General features: G+C 47.0%; 1 protein-coding gene across 4 annotated transcripts in view; it reads left to right on the top strand.

The window, feature by feature from the left end:
* hivep2a (HIVEP zinc finger 2a) overlaps positions 1–27,917 on the top strand; it is a 250,346-nt gene that overhangs the window by 4,635 nt on the left and 217,794 nt on the right. For 2 of the 4 annotated variants that reach the window (XM_052011710.1, XM_052011706.1), the window contains exon 1: positions 23,247–23,549. The exons of the other annotated variants lie outside the window; for them this stretch is intronic. The gene's annotated coding sequence lies outside the window, so the exon portion shown is untranslated. Of the gene's footprint in view, positions 1–23,246; positions 23,550–27,917 lie in introns of those variants that run through there. 4 annotated transcript variants of the gene reach the window in all.

The following is a 27,917-nucleotide window of genomic DNA, read 5'->3' as shown; positions in this document are numbered from 1 at the left end:
ATCTGTGTGTCTCTCTCTGTATGTCTCTCTCTCTCTGTCTCTCTATCTCTCTATCTCTCTATCTATGTATGTGTCTCTATGTCTCTCTCTCTGTGTCTCCATGTGTGTGTGTCTCTCTCTCCCTCTGTCTCTATCTGTGTGTCTCTCTTTGTACCTCTCTCTCTCTCTCTCTCTCTCTGTGTCTGAGTCTCTCTCTGTCTGTCTTTGTGTGTGTCTCTCTCTGTCTCCCTGTCTCTCTCTGTCTCCCTGTCTCTCTCTCTCTGTCTCTCTCTATCTGTGTGTGTGTCTCTCTCTCTCTCTCTCTCTCTCTCTCTCTCATCCCTTCCCACCACATGCTGAAACCTTTTGGCTGACATTCATATTGGCAGCTGGGTTTAGACTTTCAGGAAAGGAAGTTTTCCCTCTCTGCCACCCCCATCAGCTCTCACTCCTCCCCCAACGTTTTAGAAATGCATCTTAGATTTTGTCTCGATATGCTGACCCATAAATTAATCGATGGAATGGATTTCCTTAACTCGCCTTTTACAGTCGAGGTCTCAAGAAGTGGAAATGTAGATGAGAAATAAACTGCAGCTGCTGGCAATCTGAAATAAAACTGGAAGCACTGAGCAGGTCGGGTTTGCCTGACCTGTTGGGTGTTTCCAGCATTTACTGGTGTCTCTGTGAGGTCGGATCCACCAGCTGCAATGATGATGAATGGAAGCTACAGTCTGTGACAACTGAGCGAGCTGAATTCCTTTTTTTTAATTGCATGGTGTTCGTGGATCTTGTTTATTTGCAGGGAAAATTGATACAGGAAATGTGAAATCCCCTTTCTCCACTCCCCTGCCTCTCGTCTTCCTCCTGCTGCTTCAGACAGCTGTGGTTTGGTTGCTCAACTCACTCATGGCAATGAGTCAGCAGGTGGGAGCTTTGAATCCCGTTCTGGAGACAAGGGAACTAAAATAGGGACTGCTGCCTTCAGGGCAGTGCCGAAGCAGTGTTCGTAAAGTCATATAGCGCAGAAACAGGCCCTTCGGCCCAACTCATCCATGCTGACCACAATCCTTGCCTGAGCTCGTTCCATTTGCCTGTGTTTGGCCTATATCCCTCTAAAGCTTTCCTATCCATTACATGTCTTTTAAACGTTGTAATTGTACCCACCTCTACCACTTCCTCTGGCAGCTCGTTCCACATACCCACCACCCTCTGTCTGAAAACTTGCCCCCCTTGGGTCCCCTTAAAATTTCTCCCCTCTCACCTTAAATCTGTGCCCTCTAGTTTTAGTCGCTACCCTGGGAGAAAGAAACGGCAAGGTGGATCTCCCTTAGCCGTCTCCCCTAAAACTCCCGGGCATTACTGTTTATGGGAGCTTGCTGTGCATGTCTTGGCTGTTGTGTTTCCCATCTTGCAACTACAAAACGTGACTGGAATGAGCTTCTCAATGCTCTGAAGTGGTATGGGCGCCATAAGAGTCTTGTGAGATCTATGTTTTAAAAAAGACTATTGCTTCTGGTTCCTGTGCTCACCTGATGTACATTTTTTTTGAAACTGCTCCTGAAGGGCATGGAGAAAGGTGCTTTATAAATGCAAAGTTGTTAACTACCATTGTGCCTCCAAGTCCTGCACTGCTTCTACCCCCATTGGTTGTGATGCTTTTTTTGATACCGCATCAAGATTGCTATGTAAGTGCTGATGTACAGAGGGATCTTGGGGTCCAAGTCCATAGCCCCCCCCGAAAGTGGCCATACAAGTGGACAGGGTGGTAAAGAAGGCACATGACACACTTGCCTTTTTTGTCAATTCATTAAGCTCAAAAGTCAGGAACTTATGTAGCAGCTTTATAAAATTCTAGTTAGGCTGCATCTCAAGTATTGCATTCAGTTCTGGTTGCCCCATTACAGGAAGGATGTGGAGGCTTTGGAGAGGGTGCAGAATAGGTTCACCAGGATGCTGCCTGGATTAGAGGGCATGAGCTATAAGGAGGTTGGACAAACTTGGGCTGTTTTCTCTGGAGTGGCAGAGGCTGAGGGGAGACCTGATAGAGGTTTATAAAAATGTGAGGCATAGATTGGGAATATAGAGCCTTTTTTCCAGGGTAGAAATGTAAAACTGGTATTGGTTTATTACTGTCACTTGTACCAGAGTACAGTGAAAAACTTGTCTTGCATACCGTTCATACAGATCAATTCATTACACAGTGCATTGAGGTAGTACAGGGTAAAAACAATAACAGAATACAGAGTAAGGTGTCATAGCTACAGGGAAGTGCATTGCAGGTAGACAATAAGGTGCAAGGTAGATTGTGAGGTCAAGAGTCCATATAAGGGAACCGTTCAATAGTCTTATCACAGTGGGATAGAAACTGTCCTTGAGTCTGGTAAAATACTAGAGGGAATAGCTTTACGGTGAGAGGGGGAAAGTTTGAAGGAGATGTGTGGGGCAGGTTGGTTTACACAGAGAGCGGTGGGTGCCTGGAACAGGCTGCCAGGGGTGGTGGTGGAAGCAGATACGATAGTGGTGTTTAAGATGTATTTAGACAAGACACATGAACACATTTGCTCATGCAGGCACGGTAGTGTAGCGGTTAGCGTAACACTATTACAGTGCCAGTGATCCGGGTTCAATTCCCGCTGCTGTCTGTAAGGAGTTTGTACGTTCTTCCCGTGTCTGTGTGGGTTTCCTCCGGGTGCTCCGGTTTCCTCCCACATTCCAAAGACGTACGGGTTAGGAAGTTGTGGGCATGCTATGTTGGCGCCGGAAGCGTGGCGACACTTGCAGGCTGCCCCCAGGACACTGTACGCAAAAGATGCATTTCACAGTGTGTTTCAATGTACATGTGACTAATAAAGATATCTCAACATGGAGGGAAACAGGTCATGCGCAGGCAGGAGGGTTTATTTTAATTTGGCATCGTGGTCGGCACAGACGTTGTGGGCTGAAAGGCCTGTTCCTGTGCTGTTCTGTTCTGTTCTAAATGGAAGTTTTATTATCACATTGACTCAAGTTGGGATCAGCTATGGTCTCGAAGGCAGAGTGAAAAATGTTTTTCATTAAAAAAAAGGCAGTTAAGAAAAACACATTCTCCTTTCTGATACTAAATCACACAAATGCCACCTTATGGTATACCTGCATGCGAAATAGCAGCGTTCTTGCAACACGCTGTAGCTGTAATAAGGCTAGCCCATGCGGTATGTTGAAGTAAATAAGGTTCGCTTCAGTAAGTTGTGCTACTGGGAAAACCTCGCTTGAGCCTGTTTTGTGCCCGTCACTTAACAAGTGAACCCTTGTCGGGAAGGGGAGTGTTGGGGCCACGTTGGCAGTGGTCCACAGTGATTGATTGTGGATGCTCAGAAGGCAAATGTGTAAAGTGTTGTGCTGAGGCTTTCTGCAGAAGCAGAGCACGTGAACACCTGGAAGCTGCAAATAAGGGAGCTTGACCGCAGTTCATGGAGCGAGCAGCCCTTGCCTCTATTGGGGAACGGTACCTTACTGAAAGGTTTCATTCAGCCCATTGTGCTTGGGAAGGAATTCTCAATCCTGCTGAGGAGAGGTTAGCCAAACTTGGGTTGTTTTCTCTGGAGCGTTGGAGGCAAATGGGAGACCTGATAGAAAGAAGATGCAGAGGGTTGTAGACTTGGCCAGCTCCATCATGGGCACAACCCTCCCCACCATTGAGGAGATCTTCAAGAAAACAGTGCCTCAAGAAGGCATCTCTAAGGACCCTTACCACCCGGGACATGCCCTCTTCTCGTTACTACCATTAGGGAGGAGGTACAGGAGCCTGAAGACCCACACTCGATGATTCAGGAACAGCTTCTTCTCCTCCGCCATCAGATTTCTGAACGGTCCATGAACCCATGAACACTACCTCGTTATTCCTTTTTTGCACTCTTTATTTATTTTTGTAATTTATGGTCATTTTATGTCTTGCACTGTACTGCCGCTGCAAAACAACAAATATCTTGACATACGTCAGTGATAATAAACCTGATTCTGATTATAAGATTATGAGAGGCATAGACAGAGTAGACAGCTGCGATCTTTTTCCCAGTGTCGAAGTGTCTAATACCAGAGGGCATGCACTTAAGGTGAGAGGGGGTAAATTAAATTAAATAAGTTTATTATTGTCACATAAGATACAAGATGAGATATCTTTATTAGTCACATATACATTGAAACACACAGTGAAATGCATCTTTTGCATAGAGTGTTCTGGGGACAGCCCACAAGTGCCGCCACACCTCCAGCGCCAACATAACACACCCACAACTCCTAACCCGTACGTCTTTGGAATGTGGGAGGAAACCGGAGCACCCGGAGGAAACCCACACAGACGCGGGGAGAACGCACAAACTCCTTACAGACAGTGGCCGGAATTGAACCCAGGTCGCTGGTGTTTTAATAGCATTATGCTAACCGCTACACTACCGTGCCTGCCCATGTATGGAGGTACAGTGAAAAACTTTGTTTTGCATGCCATCAATATAGATCATTGCATCACATCAGTGCATTGAGGTAGCACAAGGGAAAACAATAACAGAATGCAGAATAAAGTGTCACAGTTACAGTGAAAGTGCAGTGGAGGTAGACAATAAGGTCAAAGGAGATGTGTGGGGCAAGTTATTTTTACACAGAGTGGTGGGTGCCTGGAATGTGCTGCTTGGGGTGGTGGTGGAGGCAGATATGAAGCTCTTAGATAGACACATGAATGTGCAGGGGATAGAGGGATGTGGATGTTGTGTAGGCGGAAGGGATTAGTTTAGATGGGTGTTTAATTACTAGGTCAGCACAGCATGGTGGGCCGAAGGGCCTGTTCCTGTGCTAAGGAATTCTCAGTCCAACAGTCCCCCACCACAAGGCCTCAACCCAACATTTTAGACACGAGCAGTCTGTGCGTTCCCATTCAATCACTGTGGACCATTGCCAATGTGGCCCCAACACTCTCCATTCCTACATTGTTTAGTGAAGGGCACAAAATAAGCTGGAGTAGCGTTCTCCCATCACTCCCGCAATGACGAACCTTATTTACTTCAGTGGATCACGTGGACCAGCTTCATTACACTGCAAATGATAAATGACTATACGATAAGATGGACTCTTGACCCCACAATCTACCTCATTATGGCCTTGCACCTTATCGTCTGCCTGCACTGCACTTTCTCTGTAACTGTAACACTTTATCCTGCATTCTGTTATTGTTTTGTGGGAGGGAAGGGTTAGATAGATCTTAGAGCAGGATAAAGTGTAGGCACAACATCGTGGGCCGAAGGGCCTGTACTGTGCTGTAATGTTCTGCATTCTACTCACAGAGTCATAGAATCAACGGAATGGTAACCATCAAGCATCCATTAACTCTTGACCTCACGATCTACCTTGTTGTGACCTTGCACCTTATTGCACTGCACCTTCTCTGTAGCTGTGACACTTTAGTCTGTACTGTTATTGTTTTTACCTGTACTACCTCAATGCACTCTGTACTAACTCAATGTATCTGCACTGTGTAATGAATTGACGTGTACGATCGGTATGCAAGACAATTTTTTCACTGTACCTCGGTACAAGTGACAATAATAAACCAATTTACCAATTTAAATAGACTCTCTGCAGATACTGGAATCTGGAGCAATACACGCAAAATGCCGGAGGAACTTAGCAGGTCAGGCAGTTACATCAACTGTTTATTTCCCTCCATAGATGCTGCCTGACCTTCTGAGTTCCTCCAGCATTTTGTGTGTGTGTGCGTGTGGTATCAATTTAAATGCATCCACTCCTGCTTTGGACGGTGTAGGGTTGATTATCGTGATGCCCGATGGCTTTGTTTCCTCTGCAGACACAGGATTATTTCTTGCATGTGTGGAAATGGATGTCTGTTCCTTCAGCCTACCCTGTGTTGTACAATAATACTTTAAAAAATAAATAGACACAGCAATGTCACTGGTCTTGGCAGTCTTTCAAGTTCCCTATGGAATGGATGACCTGAGATATCGAAACATTCCAGGGAAACACTGGTGGATTGTGACACATTCCTGGGAATCTCTGGCAGAGAGGAAGGCATTCCTAGGAAACACCATCAGATGTTGTCATATTCCCGGGAAACTGGTTGGTATCCACATGTTCCTGGAAATGTCTGACAGGTCCTAAGAATCACTGGCAGGTATCGACCCATGGCTGGGACTCTTTGGAAGATAACAACACGATCCTGGGACACCCCTTTTTCATTCCCCACCCACCACTACCAATCCCTCCCTCCCAGCAGACACCAATACATTGCTGGAGAGCTTTGTCAGACACTGACACATTTCTGGGAGACTGTCAGATGCTGACATATTCCCAGGGAACGTGTTATATATTGTCACAAACCACCAGATTAGTTGCGGGTGTTGGGAACAGTACAAAATAATATACTAACTTCAAGCAATAAAACCACATGTTGAATATAAGGGATAAAGTTCATGTTAAAACCATCTTTGACTTCATTGACTAAATGAGCTCTGTCTCTACTCTTGGACCACCTTGTTGTCAAAATACTGCAAATAAAACTAATAAATGTGCAAAAGATGCATAGGAAGATGTAGCAGGGTATATAGTTGTACAGCACAGAAACAGGCCCTTCGGCCCAACTCATCCATGCCGACCGAGTTGCCTACCTGAGCTGGTCCCATTTGCTGCCTACTTTTGGCCCAAATCCATTTTAACCTGTCCTGTCCATGCCCTTGACCACATGTCCTTTAAATGTCGTTGATTGTACCCACCTCTACCACTTCCTCTGGCCCGTACTGTACTGTAATGTTCTATGTTCTACAAACTCTAAATACACTACATCTACAGGTTCCCGTCTATCAACGATCCCTGTCACATCCTCAAAGAATTAAAGCAAATTTGTCAAACATGACTTATCTTTCATAAAACTATGTTGCCTGGATTTGATTATAATCAGCTATTCGATATTTCCTTTGGTTAATGACTCTAGCACGTTGCCAACAATAGATGTTAAGCTAACTGGCTATAGCTTCGAGCCAGTGAATTACACTGACCCTCTTCCAAACTTCTGGTACCCTCCCTGAATTTAGCGAGTTCCACAAAGCTTCAACCAGTGGGTCCACCATCTCTGCAACCACTTCCTTTAAAACCCTTGGGTGCAGGCCATCTGGTCCTGGAGATTTGACCACCTTTATCCCCCCCCCCCCCCCCCCCACAAGTCTCCCTAATACTTTAACCCTTGTGATTGGAATTGTTACAAGTTCCTCCCTGATATTTGAAACTAGCCCATCTGTGACTCAGGGAGATTTGCAGTGTCTGATGCAAAAAATTGATTTAACATATCGACCATTTCTGTTACTAATTCACCAACGTTCTCTGGAAATCCCACACACTTACCTAACTGTCTTCTTCCTATTTATATATCCATGGAAACTGCTTATTTTAAGATAACTCTATTAGTCACGTGTACATCGAAACTCACAGTGATATTACATGTATGTTTTCCCTCAAAGTCAGGGTAGTGAATCTTTGGAATTCACCATTAAAGAGCACAGGAGAGACCAAGTCACCAAGTAGTCAAGTATCTTTTACCCTGGAGCGTAGGAGGCTGAGAGGTGACCTTATGGAGGGTAAGAAAATCATGAGGGCCATATATAGGGTGGATGGTGACAGTCTTTTCCCTGTGGAGAGACTAGAGGATATGGATATAAAGTGAGAAGGGAAATATCTAAAGGGGACCTGAGGGAAAACCTTTTCACTCAGAGAGTGGTGTGCATCTGGAATGAGCTGCCAGAGGGTACAGTTACAATTAAAAGACATTTGGACAGGTATGTGGAGAGGAAAGGTTCAGAGGGATATGGGCCAAATGCAGGCAGGGGGGGACTAGCTCAGTTGGGCAGCTTGGTTGGTATGGATGAGCTGGGCTGAAGGGCCTGTTTCCGTGCTGTACAACTCTGATTCTAAGAGAGAACTCAGTAGAGCTTAGCTATTGTGAGATCAAGGGAATCAAGGGAAGTGAAGCTATTAAAAGATCAGCTCTGATCTTACTGAAAGGAAGAGCAGGTACAAAGGGCCAGATGGCCTATTCCTCATTCTATTTATGTTGTAGATGTTCCACTGCCGTCTTATGATAATCCAGATCAATCTTGCAGTAGCGACCATAAGAGGCAGCCCGATGATACAGCCAGTAGAGTCGCTGCCTCACAGCGTCAAGAGACCCGGATTCAGTTCTGCCCTCCGGTGCTGTCTGTGTGGAGTTTGCACGTTCTCCCTGTGACTGCACAGGTTTCACTTGAGTGCTCTAGTTTCACAGCGTCATACAGCACGGAAGCAGGCCCTTCGGCCCAACTGGTCCATGTTGCCCAGCGAGCTAGTCCCATCTGCGCGCATTTGGCCCATAGCCCTTTAAACCTCTCCCTTCCAAGGTTTGGATTCCTCCCGCATCCCAATGTCATGCAGGTAAATTGGCCGCTGTAAATTGCCCCCAGCTGAATGGTGGAATCTGGGGGAAGTTGATGGGAATGTGGGAAGAATAAAATGGTCCCCACAGCCATCTGTGGCAACAATTTCCACAGATTCACTACCCTGTGGCTGAAGAAATTCCTCCTCATCTCAGTTCTAAAGGGGTGTCCCTAATTCTGAGGCTGTGCCCTCGGATCCAAGACTCTCCCACTGATGGAAACATCCTCTCCACGTCCACTCTATCCAGGCCTTTCAGTATCCGGTAGGTTTCAATGACATCCCCCCCCCCATCTTTCTGAACTCCATCGAGTACAAGCCCAGAGACATCAAATGCTTCTCATACATTAACCCTTTCATTTCCAGTATCATTCTTATAAACCTCCTCTGGACCCACTCCAGGGCCAGCACATACTTCCTTAGATACGGAGCCCAAAATTGCTCACAATATTCCAAATGTGGTCTGACCAACATCTCATGAAGCCTCGACACTACGTCCTTGCTTCTCCTCTGAAAAGATCCAGCTACCTCAGAGGCAATGAGGGATGCCCAATACATTTTGGTCCTTCTGGTAATGTCACTTTTGGCAGTCAGTGTTAGTCGATGCTGGCTACAACAGGAAAGATGTCACTAAGCTGGAAAGGGCGCAGAAAAGATTTACGCGGATGTTGCCGGACTCGAGGGACTGAGTTATAGAGATGAGCAGATTGGGACTTTATTCTTTAGAGTGTCAGAGAATGAGGAATGATCTTGTAGAGGTGTATAACATCATACATAGGGTGAAAAACATACATAGGGGCAGACATGGTAGTGCATCAGTTAGCGTAACGCTATTACAGCGCCAGCGACCCGGGTTCAATTCTGGCCACTGTCTGCAAGGAGTTTGTACGTTCTCCCTGTGTCTGTGTGGGTTTCCTCTGGGTGCTCTGGTTTCCTCCCACATTCCAAAGGCGTACGGGTTAGGAAGTTGTGGGCGTGCTATGTTGGCGCCGGAAGCGTGGCGACACTTGCGGGCTGCCCCCAGAACACTCTACGCAAAAGATGCATTTCACTGTGTGTTTCGATGTACATGTGACTAATAAAGATCTTAATCTTTAATGTGCAAAACACAAAATGCTGGAGGAACTCAATGGGTCAGGCAGCATATATGGAGGGAAATGAACAGTTGACGGTTCGGGCCAAGACTCTTCATCAGGACTGGGAAGGAAGAGGGCAGAAGCCAGAATAAAAGGGTGGGGGGAAGGGGAGGAGCACAGTCTTTTTCTCAAGGTTGGGGAATCAAGAACTAGAGGGCATGGGTTTAAGGTGAGAGGGGAGAGATTTAATAGGAGCCTGAGGGGCAACTTTTTCACCCAGAGGGTGGTCAGTATATGGAACGAACTGCAAGGTGAAGTGGTTGAGGCAGGTATATTAACAATATTTAAGATACTTGGACAGGATAGGAAAAGTTTAGAGAGATATGGGCCAAGCATAGGCAAATGGGACCAGCTTAGGTTGGAATCTTGGTCAGCATGGACCAGTTGGGCCAAAGGGCCTGTTTCCATGCTATATGACTCTATGACTCCTGGAAGAAGTGAGTGTGGGCCATTGCTTTCTTCTTCAACTGAAGCAAATCAACTTAAAAGTGGAAAGTGTTGGAGATGCTCATCTGGTCAGTCAGTATCTGCGCAGAGAGACACAGTTAACATCTTAGGTCAGAACTGGGAAGGTAAGAAAGCAAGCATGCTTTAAACTGTAGGGATTGGGGTGTGGGGATTGAGGGAACACTGTATACAACAGGGTGGGGACCACCTTTGTCCAGACAGACATTCTGTTGATGCCATCGAGGAGAGGGTGATGAATGTTAATCATGGCCGATGTCTCTGGAGAGGAGCTGTAAATAGAGGATGATAAATGTAGTTGAGAGGAAGTAAAATGCTGGAGATCTGAAATAGGAGATCAGAAATTGGAATAATAAATATCATTCTGAATTGGTTTATTATTGTCACTTGTAATGAGGTACAGTGAAAAATTTGTCTTGCATACCGATCGTACAGATCAATTCATTACAACAGTGCTTTGAGGTAGTACAAGGGGAAACAATAACAGAATGCAGAATAAAGTGTTACAGTTACAGAGAAAGTGCAGTGCAGGCAGACAATAAGGTGCAAGATCATAACAAGGTAGATTGTGAGGTCAAGAGTCCATCTTATTGTACTAGGGAACCGTTCAATAGTTTTACAACAGTGGGATAGAAGCTGTCCTTGAGCCTGGTGGTACGTGCTTTCAGGCTTTTGTATGGAGGGGGGGGAGAAGAATGTCTGGGTTGGGAGGGGGTCTTTGATTATGTTGGCTGCTTTACTGAGGCAGTGGGATGTGTAGACGGAGTCTATGGAGGGGAGGCTGGTTTCCGTGATGTGCTGAGCTGTGCCCACAACTCTCTGCAGTTTCTCACGGTCCTGGGCAGAGCAGTTGCCGTACCAAGCCGTGACGTAGCCAGTGGGTCAGGTAGCACCTGTGGAGAGGGAACAATGGAGTTGATAGTACTGGTGGATGACCTTGTGCCAGAACTGGCCAGTTGTGTCACAAACAGGAAAGGCTGGTTATCTGAAATTTCTGAAGTCAGTATTAAGTCCCAGAAGGAAGATGAGGTGCTCTTCCTTGAGCTGTATAAGTGAGTGGTGGTCTCTGGGGGGGGGGGGGGGGATGATGAAAATGTGAGGAGCTAAAGAAGGATTAATGTAGCATTACTGTGCATGGCTCATTGACAGATGCCCTATACTCAGTGGGCCAAAGGGATCTAATTTGCCATTCCCATGGACATTTCCTTTGTAGAGCAGCCTTACATATGGGAGTTTGTCAAATGCACTGATAGTCTGTGTAGACCACATCAAACAGGGCACTCTCATTGCACATTCATGGAATCATTGAAGAGTACAGCTCAGAATCAGGTTTATTGTCACGAACGTATGTCGTGAAATGTGTTTTGCGGCGGCAGTACAGTGCAAGACATAAAAATTACTATAAATTACAAAATAAAGAAATAGTGCAAAAGGAACGGAATGATGAGGTAGTGTTCCTGGGTTCATGGACCATTCAGAAATCTGATTAGGATTGGATTGGTTTATTATTGTCACTTGTACCGAGGTACAGTGAAAAACCTGTCTTGCATACCGATCGTACAGGTCAATTCATTACACAGTGCAGTTACATTGGGTTAGTACAGAGTGCATTGAGGTAGTACAGGTAAAAACAATAACAGTACAGAGTAAAGTGTCACAGCTACAGAGAAAGTGCAGTGCAATAAGGTGCAAGGTCACAACAAGGTAGATAGTGAGGTCAGAGTCCATCTCATTGTATAAGGGAACCGTTCAATAGTCTTATCACAGTGGGGTAGAAGCTGTCCTTAAGTCTGGTGGTACGTACCCTCAGGCTCCTGTATCTTCTACCCGATGGAAGAGGAGAGAAGGGAGAATGACCTGGGTGGGTGGGGTCTTAGATTATGCTGGCTGCTTCACCAAGACAGCAAGAGGTATAGACAGAGTCCAAGGAGGGACATCCCCATCTGTCAGATTCTACCCCTCACCCACACACAAGGGGCCACTTACAATGTCCAACTCACCTACCAACCCGCACGTCTTTGGGATGTGGGAGGAGACACCGGAGCACCCGGGGTCACTGGGGGAACGTGCAGACTCCACGACGAGGAGGGCTGCTGCCTCACGGAGACCCTGACCTCCAGTGCTGTCTGTGTGTAGATTGCAGCCGAGGTCAGGATCGAACCCGGGTCTCTGGCACCGCGAGGCAGCGGATCTCCCAACTGTGCCACTCTGCTGCCTCAAAGAATTCAGTCAAATCAGTTGGGCAGATGGTTCCCTTAACAAGTCCATGTTCACTGTCCCTGATTAACCCAAAGCTTTGGAAGCAAACACAGAACAGTACAACACAGGAACAGGCCCTTCGGCCCACGATGTCTGTGCCGACCATGATACCAAATTTAAGCTAATCCCTCTTGCCTGCACGTGATCCATATCCCTCCATTCCCTGCATATTTATGCATCAAACTGAACGCCTCTTGTTCCAGGCACCAGCATCCTGTTCCAGGCACCAAGTTTACGATGTATCCTGAATACTGAGAGGCCTGGGTAGAATGGACGTGGAGAGAATGTTTCCATCTGTGGGAGTGTCCAGGATCCGAGGGCACAGCCTCAGAAGAAAGGGATGTCCCTTTAGAACTGAGATGAGGAGGAATTTCTTCAGCCAGAGGGTGGTAAATCTGTGGAATTTATTGCCATGGAGGGCTGTGGAGGCCAGGTCATTGGGTGTACAAGGCAGGGATTGTCAGGTTCTTGATTGGTAAGGGGGTTAGGTGTTACGGGGAGAAGGCGGGAAAATGGGGGTTAAAAACATCAGCCATAATTGAATGGCGGAGCAGACTCGATGGGCTGAATGGCCCGATTCCGCTCCTTTATCTGATGGTGTTATCCACATAATGGGAGCAGGCAGAATATCCGCATGAGGTCCTGATGAAGGGTCTCAACCTGAAACGTCGACTGTCCATTTCCCTCCGTAGATGCTGCCTGACCCGCTGAGTTCCTTCCAGCATTTTGTGTGTGTTATTACCCACGTAAGGACCAGCTCACGCAATAGCCACCTGCCCCATCTGTGGACGGGGTGAAAGTCCCACATCGGACTCACCAGACGCACTACCGGAGTGGAAGCTGCCAAAGGAGAAGGTCCCATCATCCCTTGGATCTGGTACCAATGACGTCCCCACCACTGCAGTTAATCTAGTTGCCTTGCAATCACTTGGCCAATCCCTTCCTCTTTAATGTTAGTGACAAACAGGTCAAGTAGCATCCGTGGGGGGGGGGGGGGGGGGGGAAAGAAATTACTGGTTTTGGTTTATTATTGTCACTTGTACCGAGGTGCAGTGAAAAACTTGTATACCGTTCATGCAGGTCAATTCATTACGCAGTGTATTGAGGTAGTACAGGGTAAAAACAATAACAAAGTACAGAGTAAAGTGTCACAGCTACAGGGAAGTGCATTGCAGATAGACAATAAGGTGCAAGGTCATAACAAGGTAGATTGTGACATCATCTCATCGTAAAAGGGAACCATTCAATAGTCTTATCACTGTGGGATAGAAGCTGTCCTTGAGCCTGGTGGTATGTGCCCTCAGGCTCCTGTATCTTCTGCCTGATGGGAGGAGAGAGAATGACCTGGGTAGGTGGGGTCCTTTGATTATGCTGGCTGCTTCACCAGGGCAGCAAGAGGTATAGACGGGCCATGGAGGGAGGCTGGTTTCCATGATGCGCTGGGCTGTGTCCACAACTCTGCAGTTTCTTGCAGTCCCGGGCAGAGCAGTTGCCGTACCAAGCTTTGATGCATCCAGATAGGATGTTTTCTGTGGTGCATCGATAAAAATTGGTGTGTCGAAGGGGACATGCCAAATTTCTTTAGCCTCCTGAGGAAGTAGAGGCGCTGGTGAGCTTTCTTGGCAGTGGCGTCTACGTGGTTGGACCAAGACGGGCTGTTGGTGATGTTCACTCACAGGAACTTGAAGCTCTCAACCCTCTCGACCTCAGCACCGTTGACGTAGACGGGTGCATGTACACCGCCCCCTCTCCTGAAGTCAATGACCAGCTCTTTTGTTTTGCTGACATTGAGGGAAAGGTTGTTGTCATGACACCATGTCACTGAGCTCTGTATCTCCTTCCTGCACTCCGACTCATCGTTATTTGAGAATACGGCCACAACAGTGGTGTCATCTACAAGCCTTCAATGTTGATAGATCACATTTGGACCCTAAAACGTCGACAATTCCTCCCCCCGCTCCCCCCCCCCCCCCACCCACAGATGCTGCTTGACCCACTGAGTTCCTCCAGCAGTTTGCTTGTGCTCCAGATTCTTGCATCAGTGGTCTCTTGTGTCTTCATTGTGCATTGGTAGCAGCTCCCCAGGCCTGTGGCAATACTCCTGCAGTCCACTGGACTTGTGACAAAAGGCAAGGAAGCTTTGCAAGGGAAGTCGTCAGGGTTGCAAGGGGTAGAGATCGCAAGTGGTGATGTGTGGAAGGGGCATAGTCGGGAACTCCCGGTGCAGGCAATAACATGCAGTCACGGTTATTGTTGTAAAGAATGTGCACGTAGTTGGCCCACAGATCCTCCCCACTCTTCCTCTCGCAAAGCTTTCCATTAGCTGTTTGCCCCAATGTTTCCTCAGTGTCACTTTTTCCTGATAAATTTGCAATGCACCTTGGGCTGTTTTTCCATTTTGTGAAAAAAAAGCTTTATAAATGCAAGTTATTGTTGTTGTTTTCTCAGTCTTGCATAACCAAACATTGAATTAGTTCCTGTTTTCCACTGAATGACTGGGCTGTTTTATTCCATTGATGTGCTTGTGACCATCTCTAGATCACAGTGTTTTTTCCATTCCCAGCATTGTGTTCTGTTATTGAAAATAGAAAACTCAGCTGGTCAGGAAGCATCCGTGGAGGGAGAAACAAGAGTTTCGGGTCTGATGGGTCTTGCTCTGATCTTTTTGAACATCCAGTTGGTCTGTAAGCTCCCCCTCAATTCAGGGTGAGAGGCCTGTAGCTGAAACCTTGATCTGCCTGTTCCTTCCCCAGGTGCTGTCTGAGTCAGACCATAAGACAGAGTCAGACCAGAAGTCAGCCATTTGGCCCATCGAGTCTGCTCCGCCATTCTATCGTGAGCTGATCCATTCTCCCATTTCACCCCACTCCCCCGCCTTCTCACCATAACCTTTGATGCCCTGGCTACTCAAGATACCTATCAATCTCTGCCTTAAATACACCCAATGACTTTGCCTCCACAGCCGCCCGTGGCAACAAATTCCACAGATTCACCACCCTCTGGCTAAAGAAGTTTCTCCACATCTCTGTTCTGAATGGGCGCCCTTCAATCCTGAAGTCGTGTCCTCTTGTACCGGACTCCCCTACCATGGGCAACAACTTTGCTACATCTACTCTGTCCAGGCCTTTTAACATTCAAAATGTTTCTATGAGGTCCCCCCTCATTCTTCTGAACTCCAAGGCGTACAGCCCAAGAGCCGTCAAACATTTCTCATATGTTAACCCTCTCATACCTGGAATCATTCCGGTGAATCTTCTCTGAACCCTCTCCAACGTCAGCACATCCTTTCTTAAATAAGGAGCCCAAAACTGCACACAGTACTCCAAGTGAGGTTCGTCTGCTGAAGCAAACACAGAAAAATGCTGGAAACTCTCAGCGGGTCAGGCAGCATCTGTGGAGAGAGAAACAGTGAAAGTTTTGGAGAAAACAAACAATCTACTGGAGGAACTCAGCGGCTGAGCAGCGTCTGTGATTGTGTGTTGCTCCACATTCCAGCATCTGCAGTCTCTTGTGTCTCCGGTCAAAGCTGCGGGTCTGTGATCCTTTGTCAGAACTGCTTGTGCTAACTATGAGCTGCCTTTTTGTGAGGGTTTTATCAATGTGTGTCTAGGTGTGAAGCTGTGGTCAAGAGATGACACCCTCTGCTGCATCAGCAAAAGAATAAAGATTTGCATTCCAATAGTGCCTTTCACCAGCTTGGGGTGTTCCATTAGAATGTGCATTTCTGGTCACTGTACTGTCAGAAGGGCAAGAGGGTGCAGAGGAGATTCAGCAGGATGTTGCCTGGGATAGACCGTTTCACTTATGAGGAGAGACTGGTAAATAAATAGGTTTATTATTGTGACATGTACTGAGGTGCAGTGAAAAACTTTGTTTTGCCTGCCATCTAGACAGGCCCATTTCAGCACACCACAGTATATTGAGGCAGTACAAGGTAAAACAATAACAGAATGCAGAATAAAGTGTTGTAATTACAGAGAAAGTGCAGTGCAGGCAGACAATAAGGTGTGAGGGCCATGACGAGGTAGATTGTGAGGTCAAGAGTCCATCTTGTTTTCCTTGGAGCAGTGGAGGCTGAGGGGGGAACCTGACTGATGCATTCAGTAACTTATAACGTTAATAGATAGTAGGGAATTTTTCCCCTTAGCAGATCTGTGTAAAGCTAGAGAGCATGGGGTTGGAAGGTTTGGAGGGGATCTGAGGAAGAATTTTTTGTTTCTTCCAGATGGCTGGAATCATTGCAAAAAAACAAATCTGGTGCACGAGTTCCCTTCAGAGAAGGAAGTCTGTCACGCAGTCTGACCAACATGTGACTCCAGATCTACCAGTGTAGTAGACTCTTATTTATTTGCCTCTTCAGTTCAGGGGCATAGTGAACTGCGGGGATAGTGAAGAAGCAGTGAAGAAGTATTCAGATTCTGAATCCCCAAGTATTAGGCGGCTCTAGACCAAACGCTGATAAATCGAATTTAGGAGCCGAGAGGTAATGTTGCAGCTATATAAGATCCTGGTCAGACCCCACTTGGAGTACTGTCCTCAGTTCTGGTCACCTCACTACAGGAAGGATGTGGAAGCCACAGAAAGGGTGCAGGGGAGATTCACAAGGATGTTGCCTGGATTGAGGAGCATGCCTTATGAAAACAGGTTGAGGGAACTCGGCCTTTCCTCCTTGGAGAGACAGAGGATGAGAGGTGACCTGATAGAGGTGTATAAGACGATGAGAGGCATTGATCATGTTGATAGTCAGAGGCTCTTTCCCAGGGCTGAAATGGTTGCCACAAAAGGACACAGGTTTAAGGTGCTGGGGAGTAGGTACAGAGATGTCAGGGGTAAATTTTTCAACTCATAGGGAGTGGTGAGTGCGTGGAACGGGCTGTCGGCAACGGTGGTGGAGGCGGATACGATAGGGTCTTTTAAGAGACTGTTGGATAGGTACATGGAGCTGAATAAAATAGAGGGCTATGGGTAAGCCTAGTAATTTCTAAGGTAGGGACATGTTTGGCAGGGCTTTGTGGGCCGAAGGGCCTGTATGTACTGTAGGTTTTCTATGTTCTAAATCAGTACCGGCATGGACTCAGTGGGCTGAAGAGCATGTATCTGTGCTGTGTGACTCTTGGCCTCTCCAAGAATGTTACCAATTGCAGTCACTATTTGTTTTTTTTTTCCTATTTATATGTTCATGGGATGCCAGCATTTTTTATCTATCCTTAATTGCCCCTGAACTGAAGAGGCAGATGAGTAAGAGTCAATCACATTGGTGGACCTGGAGTGATGTGTTAGTCGGACTAGGTGACAGCAGCAGACTTCCTTCTCTGGGAACTTGTGCACCAGATTTGTTTTTTTTTTGCAATAATCCAGCAGTTTCATGATCAGAATCTGATTCTGGATTTACTTAGTTAGTTCTGTGCTGGGACTTGAACCTCTCTTTCTCTGGATCAGTAGTCCGCATCTCATGATCAGAAGTCCAGATCTCTGGGTATTGGTCCAGCAGCTTACAGTCTGTGCTACTGTACCTGTCTGCTGGGGTAGTGCACCAGGCAGTTAGTGCACCACAAGGTCCCAAAAGCAGTGATATTTCAAGCAGCCAATCTTTTGAGTCCTGATGCAGGGTTTAGACCCAAAATGCCGACAATTCCTTTCCCCCCCCCCCCCACAGATGCTGCTCAACCCGCTGAGTTCCTCCAGCAGATTGTGTGTTGGCTTCAGTTTCCAGCATCTGTAGACTCTTGTGTCTCTAGTCTTTTTGCCTTGGTTGTTGAAGGCATGTTCGCCCAAGTTGGAGCTCGTAAAATGTAGAAAAGTTGTGGAGTCAAAGCCAGATACAGAGGGAGAGAGAGATTGGAAAAGGACCTTAACACAAGGATATGTGAGAAAACTGCACTTCTCTGGCACCTTCACGTCCCTTTCTAGATGTCCCAAAGCACATTGCAGCCAGTGAAGTGTGATCACCATTGGAAACGCTGCAGTTAAGCTGTGCACAGCAAGCTCCCACAAAGGTTAAATTCTGGCCACTGTACCAGACATGTGTCTGTTCTTTGAAATGATGTCATGGGATCATTCATGTGCACGTAACGACCTCTGTTTACCATCTCATCCCATTGATAAAGCATTTTTGAAGTGTACTGTAGTCTCTGTTTTAACATTTGCTGTATCTTGCTTTGCAGTCAGGCTGTCCTTAAAACTTGCCTCATTATTTCAAACCTTTGGTCACCTGCTGTAATGCCTCCCTAGCAGACCTGATGTTAAATTTTACTTGTATCGTTCCTGTGAAGCATCTGCTTGAAGATGCTATATAAAGGCAACTTCAGATTCAGCTTAGTTTATTGTCATATACACCAGGGTGCAGTGAAATTCCTTGTTCAGGTGAAGCTCAGAGTCAACAGTGTACACAGCAATAATAAATACAGCCCCAAATACAGCGATGAGCGCAATTCAGCAGAATGGTACAAAGACTGTAGAGCAAACTGAAGTATTGCAAAAAGAGATGCTGAATTGACAATAGCGGAAGAGGTAGAATTAAGGATTCGAGAACGCCGCAGCACCACCGGGAAGGGGATGTGAAAGAGGGGTTTGGCTCAGGAATCTGACAGCAGTGGGGAAGAAGCTGTTCCTGAGTCTGGACGACCTGTATCCTCTCCCAGAAGGTAGAGGATAAAGGGAATGGCACCAGGGACTTTGTGAGGAGAGAGAAGGGGGGGGGGGGGGGGTGCTGGTAGGGAGGTGTTCGTGGCGGTGGAAAACTGACATCAGGCTTTTGACTTCCCAAAAAGCAAATGCAAGGACTTGCTTGGGGCTGTATCACCTTCTGTTAAGTAACAGAAAGGAAGCAGGTGAGAAGAAACTGCAAAACAACAACACTGCCGATCGGGCAACATCTGTGAGGTATCGACAGAGTTTTGCTTTTGAAAGAAAAATACAACCTGCAATACTTAGAGTGAGCAGTGGAATTTTATTTCCACTCTAAGGAGCAAAACACCAGCAAAGTTCCTCTGGTAATGATATGAAAATCTTTATTTTTCCGGATGTAGTGAATGTGGTTCTACAGAGTTGGTGGGTTAATGTTTCTAAGCTGATTTTTCTTGCAGTAACTTCCCCCTAGACTATGAAAGTTTCTTTATTTATTCATTGACAGGATGCGGAGGTCACTGGCATATGGTGGATGACTTGCCTGAAGTCATAACTAGACCAGACTGCAGAGCTTGGTTTTGTCCTGAGTTTGACAGGGACCCGACTCCGAGTGTTAGTTTGGGTCTGGTCTACGACCTCTCCAAAGAGCTGGAGCCTGCTGGGTTGTGCAAACCACATCCAAGTCAGTTGTCTCTTTGAATCAGCAGTGGGTGCCAGTGTTGGGCAGGGAATGGACGAGGTCCTTGACTGGGGACGAGAGGCTGACGTTCAGGAATCCATCCCAAGGGAAGATATGCCAACTGACATATAATATGTATGACAACATAGAACAGTACAGCACAGAACAGGCCCTTCGGCCCACAATGTTGTGCCGACATAGCTATTTCCTCCTACCTACAGAATGCCCACATCCCTCCATTTTCCTCTCATTCATGTGCCCATCCAAGCCCCCAATGAATTTGCCTCCACCACCCTATCAGGCAACGCATTCCAGGCATCCACCACTCTCTCAGTTAAAAAACGTACCCCTCATGTCTATTCTGAACCTACCACCTCTCACCTTAAATGCATGCCCTCTGGTATTGGATCGCTCAGTAATGGGAAATAATTGTCCACCCTATCTATGCCCCTCATAATTATAGACACTTCCAACAGATCACCCCTCAGCCTTCACTGCTTCAGAGAAAAGAGCCCGTTTCTCCAGCCTCTCCTGATAGCACATGTCCTCTAATCCAGGCAGCATCCTAGTAAACCTCCTCTGCACCCTCTCTAAAGCCTTGACATCCTTCCTACAGTGAGGTGACCAGAATTGCACACAATACTCTAAATGCGGCCTAACCAGAGTTCTATAGAGATGCATCATAACTTCTTGCCTCCTGTACTCTATACCTCAATTAATAAATGCAAGTATTCCATAAGCCTTCTTAACCACCCTGTCTACCCGTGTAGCCACTTTCAATGAGCCATGGACTTGCATCCCAAGGTCCCTCTGCTCTTCAGCACTGTTAAGGGTCTTGCCCTTAAGAGTATACCGCCTCTTCACATTAGTCCTACCAAGGTGTAACACCTCATATTTATCCGGGTTAAGCTCCATCTGCCATTTCCATAGAACCATGGAACCACAGAACAATACAGACCCTTCGGCCCACCATGTTGTGCCGACCTTCAAACCACTCCTAAGACTATCTAACCCCTTCCTCCCACATATCCCTCCATATTAAATTCCTCCATATGCTTACCTAACAATCTCTTGAACTTGACCAACGTATCAGCCACCACCACCACCCCAGGCAGCACATTCCATGCACCAACCACTCTCTGGGTGAAAAATCTCCCTTGAACTTCCCACCCATTACTTTAAAGCCATGCCCTCTTGTATTGAGCATTGGTGCCCTGAGAAAGAGGCGCTGGCTGTCCACTCTATCTATTCCTCTTAATATTTTGTACACCTCTATCATGTCTCCTCTCATCCTCCTTCTCTCCAAAGAGTAAAGCCCTAGCTCCTTTAGTCTCTCCTCATAATCCATCTTCTCTAATCCAGGCAGCATCCTGGTAAATCTCCTCTTCACCCTTTCCAACGCCTCCACATCCTTCCTATAATGAGGCGAACAGAACTTCATTTCTCTGCCCACATCTGCATCCATCGCCAGTCTTCTACACTATTCACAGCTCCACCAATCTTGGTATCGTCTGCAAACTTACTAACCCACCTATCAGCATACTCATCCAAGTCATTTATGTACATCACAAATAGCAGAGGTCCCAGTACAGATCCCTGCGGAACACCACGACTCACAGGCCTCCAGCCCGAATAAGTCCCTTCAGCCACCACCCTCTGTCTTCTGACAAGGGAGTGGACAGGGACCCTGTTTGCTTGGGCACTAGTGACAAGTTTGAATGAGTGGTGGTTAAAAAGGGACAGGATGAGGAATGTCGTCCACGATTAGGGAGCACTTGCCCACTTAACAGGGCTTGGGTTTAAGATGGAGACGCAGGAGACTGCTGATGCTGGAACCTCGAGCAACACACTAAGTGGAACTCAGTGGGTCAGGCAGCATCCTGACCTGCTGAGTCCCTCCAGCACTTTTTATAGGTTCAAGGTGAGAAGGGAAAGATTTAATAGGAACTTGAACATAGAACAGTACAGCGCAGGAACAGGCCCTTCGGCCCACGATGTTGTGCCGAACTAATTAAACTAATGACACCTAATCCCTTCTGCCTGCACATAGTCCATATTCTTTCATTTCCTGCATATTCATGTGCCTCTCTAAGACCCTCTTAAACCCCTCTGTTGTATCTGCCTTCACCACCACCCCTGGCAGTGCATTCCAGGCACCCACCACTCTCTGTGTGTAAAACAAAACTCCTTTGAACTTTCCCCTTCTCACCTTAAATGCATGTCCTCTACTATAAGACCTCTGGTATTTGAGGGGCAACGTTTTTACACAGGGCGGTGGGTATATGGAACGAGCTGCCAGAGGAAGTGGTTGAGGCAGCTACAATAACAACATTTAAAAGACACTCAGACAGGTACACGGATTGGAAAGGTTTAGCGGGCAAATGGGACTAGCTTGGATGGGTATTTGGTCGGCATGGACCAGTTGGGCTGAAGGGCCTGTTTCCGTGCTGTATGACTCTATAACAGCTCCCAGTGTACCTCGGTGCCACAGGCAACATCCATCCATGGAGGCCAGTAGATGCTGGAGGGCATTTTCTGGGCATGGATACCAAGTCAGAGCCCTGTATGCTGGCATGATATTCAGTAAGTGCCTCCAGATCGGGCACTGGGAAATATACAGGGGCTAGGGTCGGGGTATAATCTCACACCCAAGCAGGTTCCTTCCCTGAAGGAAGCTCGTGAAACAGATGGATTTTACAGCAATCGGTTCATTTCATGGCCAGTATTACTGAAAGGAACCTCTCATTCCAAATTTATTTCACTGCTTGAATTTAAATTCCCAGCTGCTGTGTTGAGATTCCAACTTTTGTCTCTGGATCAATAGTTTGGGCCTCTGGAAATAAGTCTAGGAACTTAACCATTTCACTGCCAGACCCAGATGGTGATGTAGCCTCTGGTTAATTTTAATGTGTGAGCTGGGTATTCCCAGGGCAGGGTTTGCAACAGGACATCCTACATTTTACGTGTCATTTAAAAAAAACATTTTACTGCAATCGCAATCCCAGATTTGGCTTTGGATTTTGATTGACACATTTACAATCATTCTATGCATTCTTCATGGAAATCCCAGGTCTGATCCAGACAGGGAAAATACCATTTTAAAAACGAGAACATGACCGATTTTATTTATTTTTCCTCTTATCCTCTTAAGCCATGTTGTAACGGTGTGTGAATAAGTCCATGAAAATGGATGCAGTTAATGGTGTCTCCCTCCCTGACTTCACAGTGCCACTTTCACCGTTTCTTTTCCTGCTTATTTTTAATTGCCTCTTGCTCCCTACCTTCCTTTTTTATCTCTCTTCCTTTTGCATTCTGCTTTTTAATGCTCTCTTGCTTCTCCTCTCTCTCTCTCTCTCTCTCTCTCCCTCCCCCTCCCTCTCGCCTCGCCTTCACGGCCTCTCCGTCTCTCCGTCACCTTGCCTCCTCCTCCTCCTCCTCCCCTAGTCATTCAGTAGCCGCCTTCTCTCCGGACCCCTTGTTGGAAATGGTTGAACTTTGCCCTGTATCTCCTGAGTTTGAAATGCAGTGACGTCCTGGGTTGTTCGAGCTTGCACAACAGGAAACGCTCTCACGGCCTCCCCTCTTCCTGCTTTGCAAGGGGATAAAAAAACACACACACACACACACACCTCTGACTGCAGGCAGCCAGCTGAGACCAACTCACTTTCATCTCCGCACTCTGCACCCAGCCAGTGCTTCTCCCCACCTCCTGATTGACATCTCCGAGTCCGGCGGGCAGCCAATGAGCTGGGAAGATGGTAGATCCCAAGCCGGTGATGTCAGAAACATAATCATCTGCTGCGAAGAAGTGACAGAGGGGGAATACAGTTTTATGTTGCAATGGCTTTAGTTGACGGAGCATGTGCGTACACAGACGTCTGAGAGAACCAGGATTTAAGGGTGCTTAAATGACCCTAGGGAGAGGCCACCAGTTACACTATCTGTGGAGGACAAGGTGTCAGGTGGGCCAATAACTTGCATTTTTTGTGTGTTTCTGGACCCGATCAGTTTATTATTTAATTGCGATAGCCCTGCCTTTTCAAGATGATTAATCATTTTTTTAAGCCAAGGGGCTTTCAGGGAAACCTCCTCTGGAGTTTAAAATAAATGCATGATTAAATAGGACGTGTCAGCGGGCAGATCTCACCCACAAACCATGTGGCCGTCTGTCTGATCGACTGACTTTCCACACCAACAAACCTTCCCCCCCCCCCGCCCCCCTCCCCTCCACTGCACCCACCACCAACACTCTTCCTGCTCTTGGGGGCAGGTACTTTTATTTAAAAAAAAGAAACGTATTGATGGAATGCAGTTGGCCAGAGGTTACCAAGGAACTGCTGCAGAGACCTATAATTAGAGACAGCAGTGGCAGGCTCAATGGCAAGTTCACAGCTGAAGCTTGGCCCTTAAATTTTCTCCCCCAATGTCCGATGGAAACTTGGCTGTTTTGCTTCTTGCTGCCTGTCCGGGTCTGGTGTATGTAGAATTTAACCTTGTGCAGGGTTTGCTTCCTGTAGTTTGTGTTAGCTTCTGAAGCAGTCGGGGTGGAAGGGAGTACAGTAGGGAACTAGAGAGTTATGACAGTTTACTTGGCATCATTGCATTTCTCCAAATTATTTTTAACGCATCTCATGACACCCCCCCCCCCCCCCCACCCCTGTACAATCGCTGGCATGGAGGAGAGTGAATCTCTCCCCCTGTCTCCCTGAAGTAGAGAATGACTGCTGTTCATGTGCGCCTACGGAAGGGACCGTCTCACCCCCTTCTCTGCTTCCTATCTCCTACATTTGCCCTTTCACAGCCCCCCCCAGGTGATTTTGAAGGTGCTGACTCATGCTGGGGTCAATTCCACAGAGCAGCCCTCAGCATCGGTGGCATGAGTCTGGACGGCAGGTGGCAGGGACTATTTAACGTACGTCTGTGTGTATGATATAAAGTCTAACAGCACAGAGGCAAAACCTTCAGCCCACTGAGTCCGCACCGACTATCAAGCCTTCATTTAATCCTGCACTGGTTCCATTTATTATTCTCCATCATGTCCCCCCTGGATTCGGTCACTCACATACACACTAGGGGACAATTTACAGTGGCCAACTAACCCTACCAACTTCCACGTCTTTGGGACGTTGGAGGAAACCGGAGCACCCGGGGGAAACCCGCGCGGTCATAGGGAGAACGTGCAAACTCCACACAGACAGCGCCGGAGGTCGGGATCGAACCTGGCTCCCTGGAGCTGTGAGGCAGCGGTTCTTCAGCCCAATATATACACCATATGCTATAATATCTGTATGTCTGCGTTGGTGAGGCCACACTTGGAACATTGTGTTCGGTTTTGGTCACCCTTGCTATAGGAAAGTTGTCACTGAGCTGGAAAGAGTGCAGAGGTGATTTACGAGAATGTTGCTGGGACTCAAGGGACTGAGTTATGGAGAGAGATTGAGCAGGTTGGGATTTTATTCACTGGAACGCAGGAGAATGAGGGGTGATCTTACTGATGTGTATAAAATCATGAGGGGCATAGATAAGGTGAATGCACACAGTCTTTTTCCCAGGGTTGAAGAATCAAGAACTTGAGGGCATAGGTTTAAGGTGAGAGGGGAGAGATTTAATAGGAGCCTGAAGGGGCAACTTTTTCACCCAGAGGATGGGGCGTATATGGAACGAGCTGCCAGAGGAAGTGGTTGAGGCAGCTCATTCCATAAACTGACCACCCTCTGGATAAAAAAGGTTGCTCCTTGGATTCCTGTTCACTAACGACCTTTAAAAGGTACTTGGACAAGTACATGGGTAGGAAAGGTTTAGAGGGATATGGGCCAAACGCTGGCGATTGGGCTTAGCTTGGATGGGACATCTTGGTCAGCATGGATCAGTTGGGCTGAAGGGCCTGTTTCGGTGCTGTATGACTCTGTGTTATAATAAAATAGCATTGTTGCTATTCTTCAAAAGTACTTTGAGAAGTCTTGAGATAAGGAAGGATGATGTGGAAATCCAGGTGTATTCGTGTATATCTTTAAAAATATGAACACTTGATAAGATAAGATTTCTTTAATAGTCACATGTACATCGAAACACACAGTGAAATGCATCTTTTGCATAGTGTTCTGGGGGGCAGCCCGCAAGTGTCGCCACGCTTCCGGCGCCAATACAGCGTGCCCACAACTTCCTAACCCGTACGTCTTTGGAATGCGGGAGGAAACCGGAGCACCCGGAGGAAACCCACGCAGACACGGGGAGAACGCACAAACTCCTTACAGACAGCAGCCGGAATTGAACCCGGGTCACTGGTGCTGTAAAGTGTTATGCTAACCGCTACACTACCGTGCCTGCATTTGCATGTATACCTGTCTGTATATCTATATGTGTGTGGATGTGCTTGATAAGAGTTATCAATAATCAGCTCCATAAGGGTGTTATCAGATGAAATTTGACCCAGAGCTCATGGGGAGATATTAGGGGAGGGTACCTAGTAGCACATGTGAAAGACGTAGGTGAGCCTCTTTAAGGGAGCTGGAGGAGGAAGGTTCAGGAGAGAACTGTGGAGGTTGGGAGCAGAAGGCGACAATGGTGAAGTGATTAACTTTGGTTGGCGTGGGGATGGTTAGAGAGAGAGACGAAGGCCACGGTGCGACTTTAACACAAGGATTAATGGCTTGGATTGCGATGATGCCTTCCGTATACATTACAGGATGCACTAAAACACAGCACGAGACCAGATTAGGAGGAGGCCATTTCAGACTGAGGGTGCGGAGGAACAACTTCTCATGGGGGGCAGTGACCTCTGGAGTACTTTACCCCAGAGGGATGTGGAGGCCAGATCACTGAGGGGGGGAGGGGGGGATTTAAATCAGAGGTCTGAAAGGGGTGGGAAGTGAGGGCCTTGGGGAACAGGCACAGAAGAGAAGCTTGAGGCCTGGGCCAAATCAACCACGATGCTTTGAAGGGCGAGTCAGGCTTGAGGGGCCGAGTGGCCTACTCCTGCTCCTATCTTCTTCTGTTCTTGTGCTGTCGGTGTTGTAATGTCGGAACACAGCAGGCGGTATGCACACTGCAAGATCTCACACACAGCCACCTTCCTTATCCTCTGGTGGTTGGTGACATAGAATGAAGAATAAATATTGTCCTGGGAGATTTCCTTTGCCATATGAAATAGATCCATGGCATCTTTCTCCTTGGTCTAACATGTGACTTGAAAGACGACCTCTCCATAGCTGAGCACTTCCCTGAACACTGCTCCAATGTGCTAAGTGCTCCAAGGAGAGGTTGGACAAACTTGGGATGTTTTCTCTGGAGCGGTGAAGGCTGAGGGGAGACGTGATAGAGGTTTATAAGACTATGAGAGGCATAGACAGAGTAGACAGCTGGTATCTTTATCCTCGGGGTCAAAATATCTAATACTAGAGGGCACGCATTTAAGGTGAGAGGGCGAATGTTCAAAGCAGACGTATGGGGCAAGTTTTTTTTTATGCAGAGAGTGGTGGGTGCTTGGAATGCTACCCCACTGTGATAAGACTATTGAACGGTTCCCTTATACGATGAGATGGACTCTGATCTCATGATCTACCTTGTTGCTTAAACCCAAATTAACCTACCCGTACGTCTTTGCAATGTGGGAGGAAACCGGAGCACCTGGAGGAAACCCACGCAGACACGGGAGAACGTACAAACTCCTTACAGACAACGACGGGAATCGAACCCCGATCGCTGGCGCTGTAATAGAGTTGCACTAACCGCTACGCTACCATGCCACCCCTTTTTGCACTGCGCTTTCTCTGTAGCTGGGACACTTTATTCTGTACTGTTATTGTTTTTACCTGTACTACCTCAATGCACTCTGTGCTAAATCAATGTAATTGCACTGTGTAATGAATTGACCTGTACGAACGGTATGGTTTATTATTGTCACTTGTACCAAGGTATGCAAACAATTCCAATACCCCACCAAGTGAGAAAGATTCTTACCGTCTTTTCATTCAGTTCTGGTCGCCCCATTACAGGAAGAAATACCAATACTAATACCAATACCAGGGATGGTGGTAGAGGCAGATACAAGAGAGGCTCTTAGGTAGGCACATGGACGTGCAGAGAATGGACATTCTGTAGGCAGAAGGGATTAGGGATTGGCTTAATTAGATTGGCACAACATTGTAGGCCGAAGGGTCTGTTCCTGTGCTGTGTTCTATGTCCTAATGTGTCCGCCTAGACCTGTAGATTAAGAAGTTGTGTACATTGAGAAGTTGTGTGCTGGGCCCCAGTGTCAGACAGGGAGTACAGGATTGAAAGGGTATGTATGATTCAGGATGTTGAGAAGCAGAAGTTTGGATGAACTCAAA

The sequence above is a fragment of the Pristis pectinata genome, chromosome 3 (assembly GCF_009764475.1).
Source record: "Pristis pectinata isolate sPriPec2 chromosome 3, sPriPec2.1.pri, whole genome shotgun sequence".
NCBI lineage: Eukaryota > Metazoa > Chordata > Chondrichthyes > Rhinopristiformes > Pristidae > Pristis > Pristis pectinata.
The sequence above is the reverse complement of the archived record's forward strand: the minus strand, read 5'-3'. Positions and strand labels throughout refer to the sequence as shown.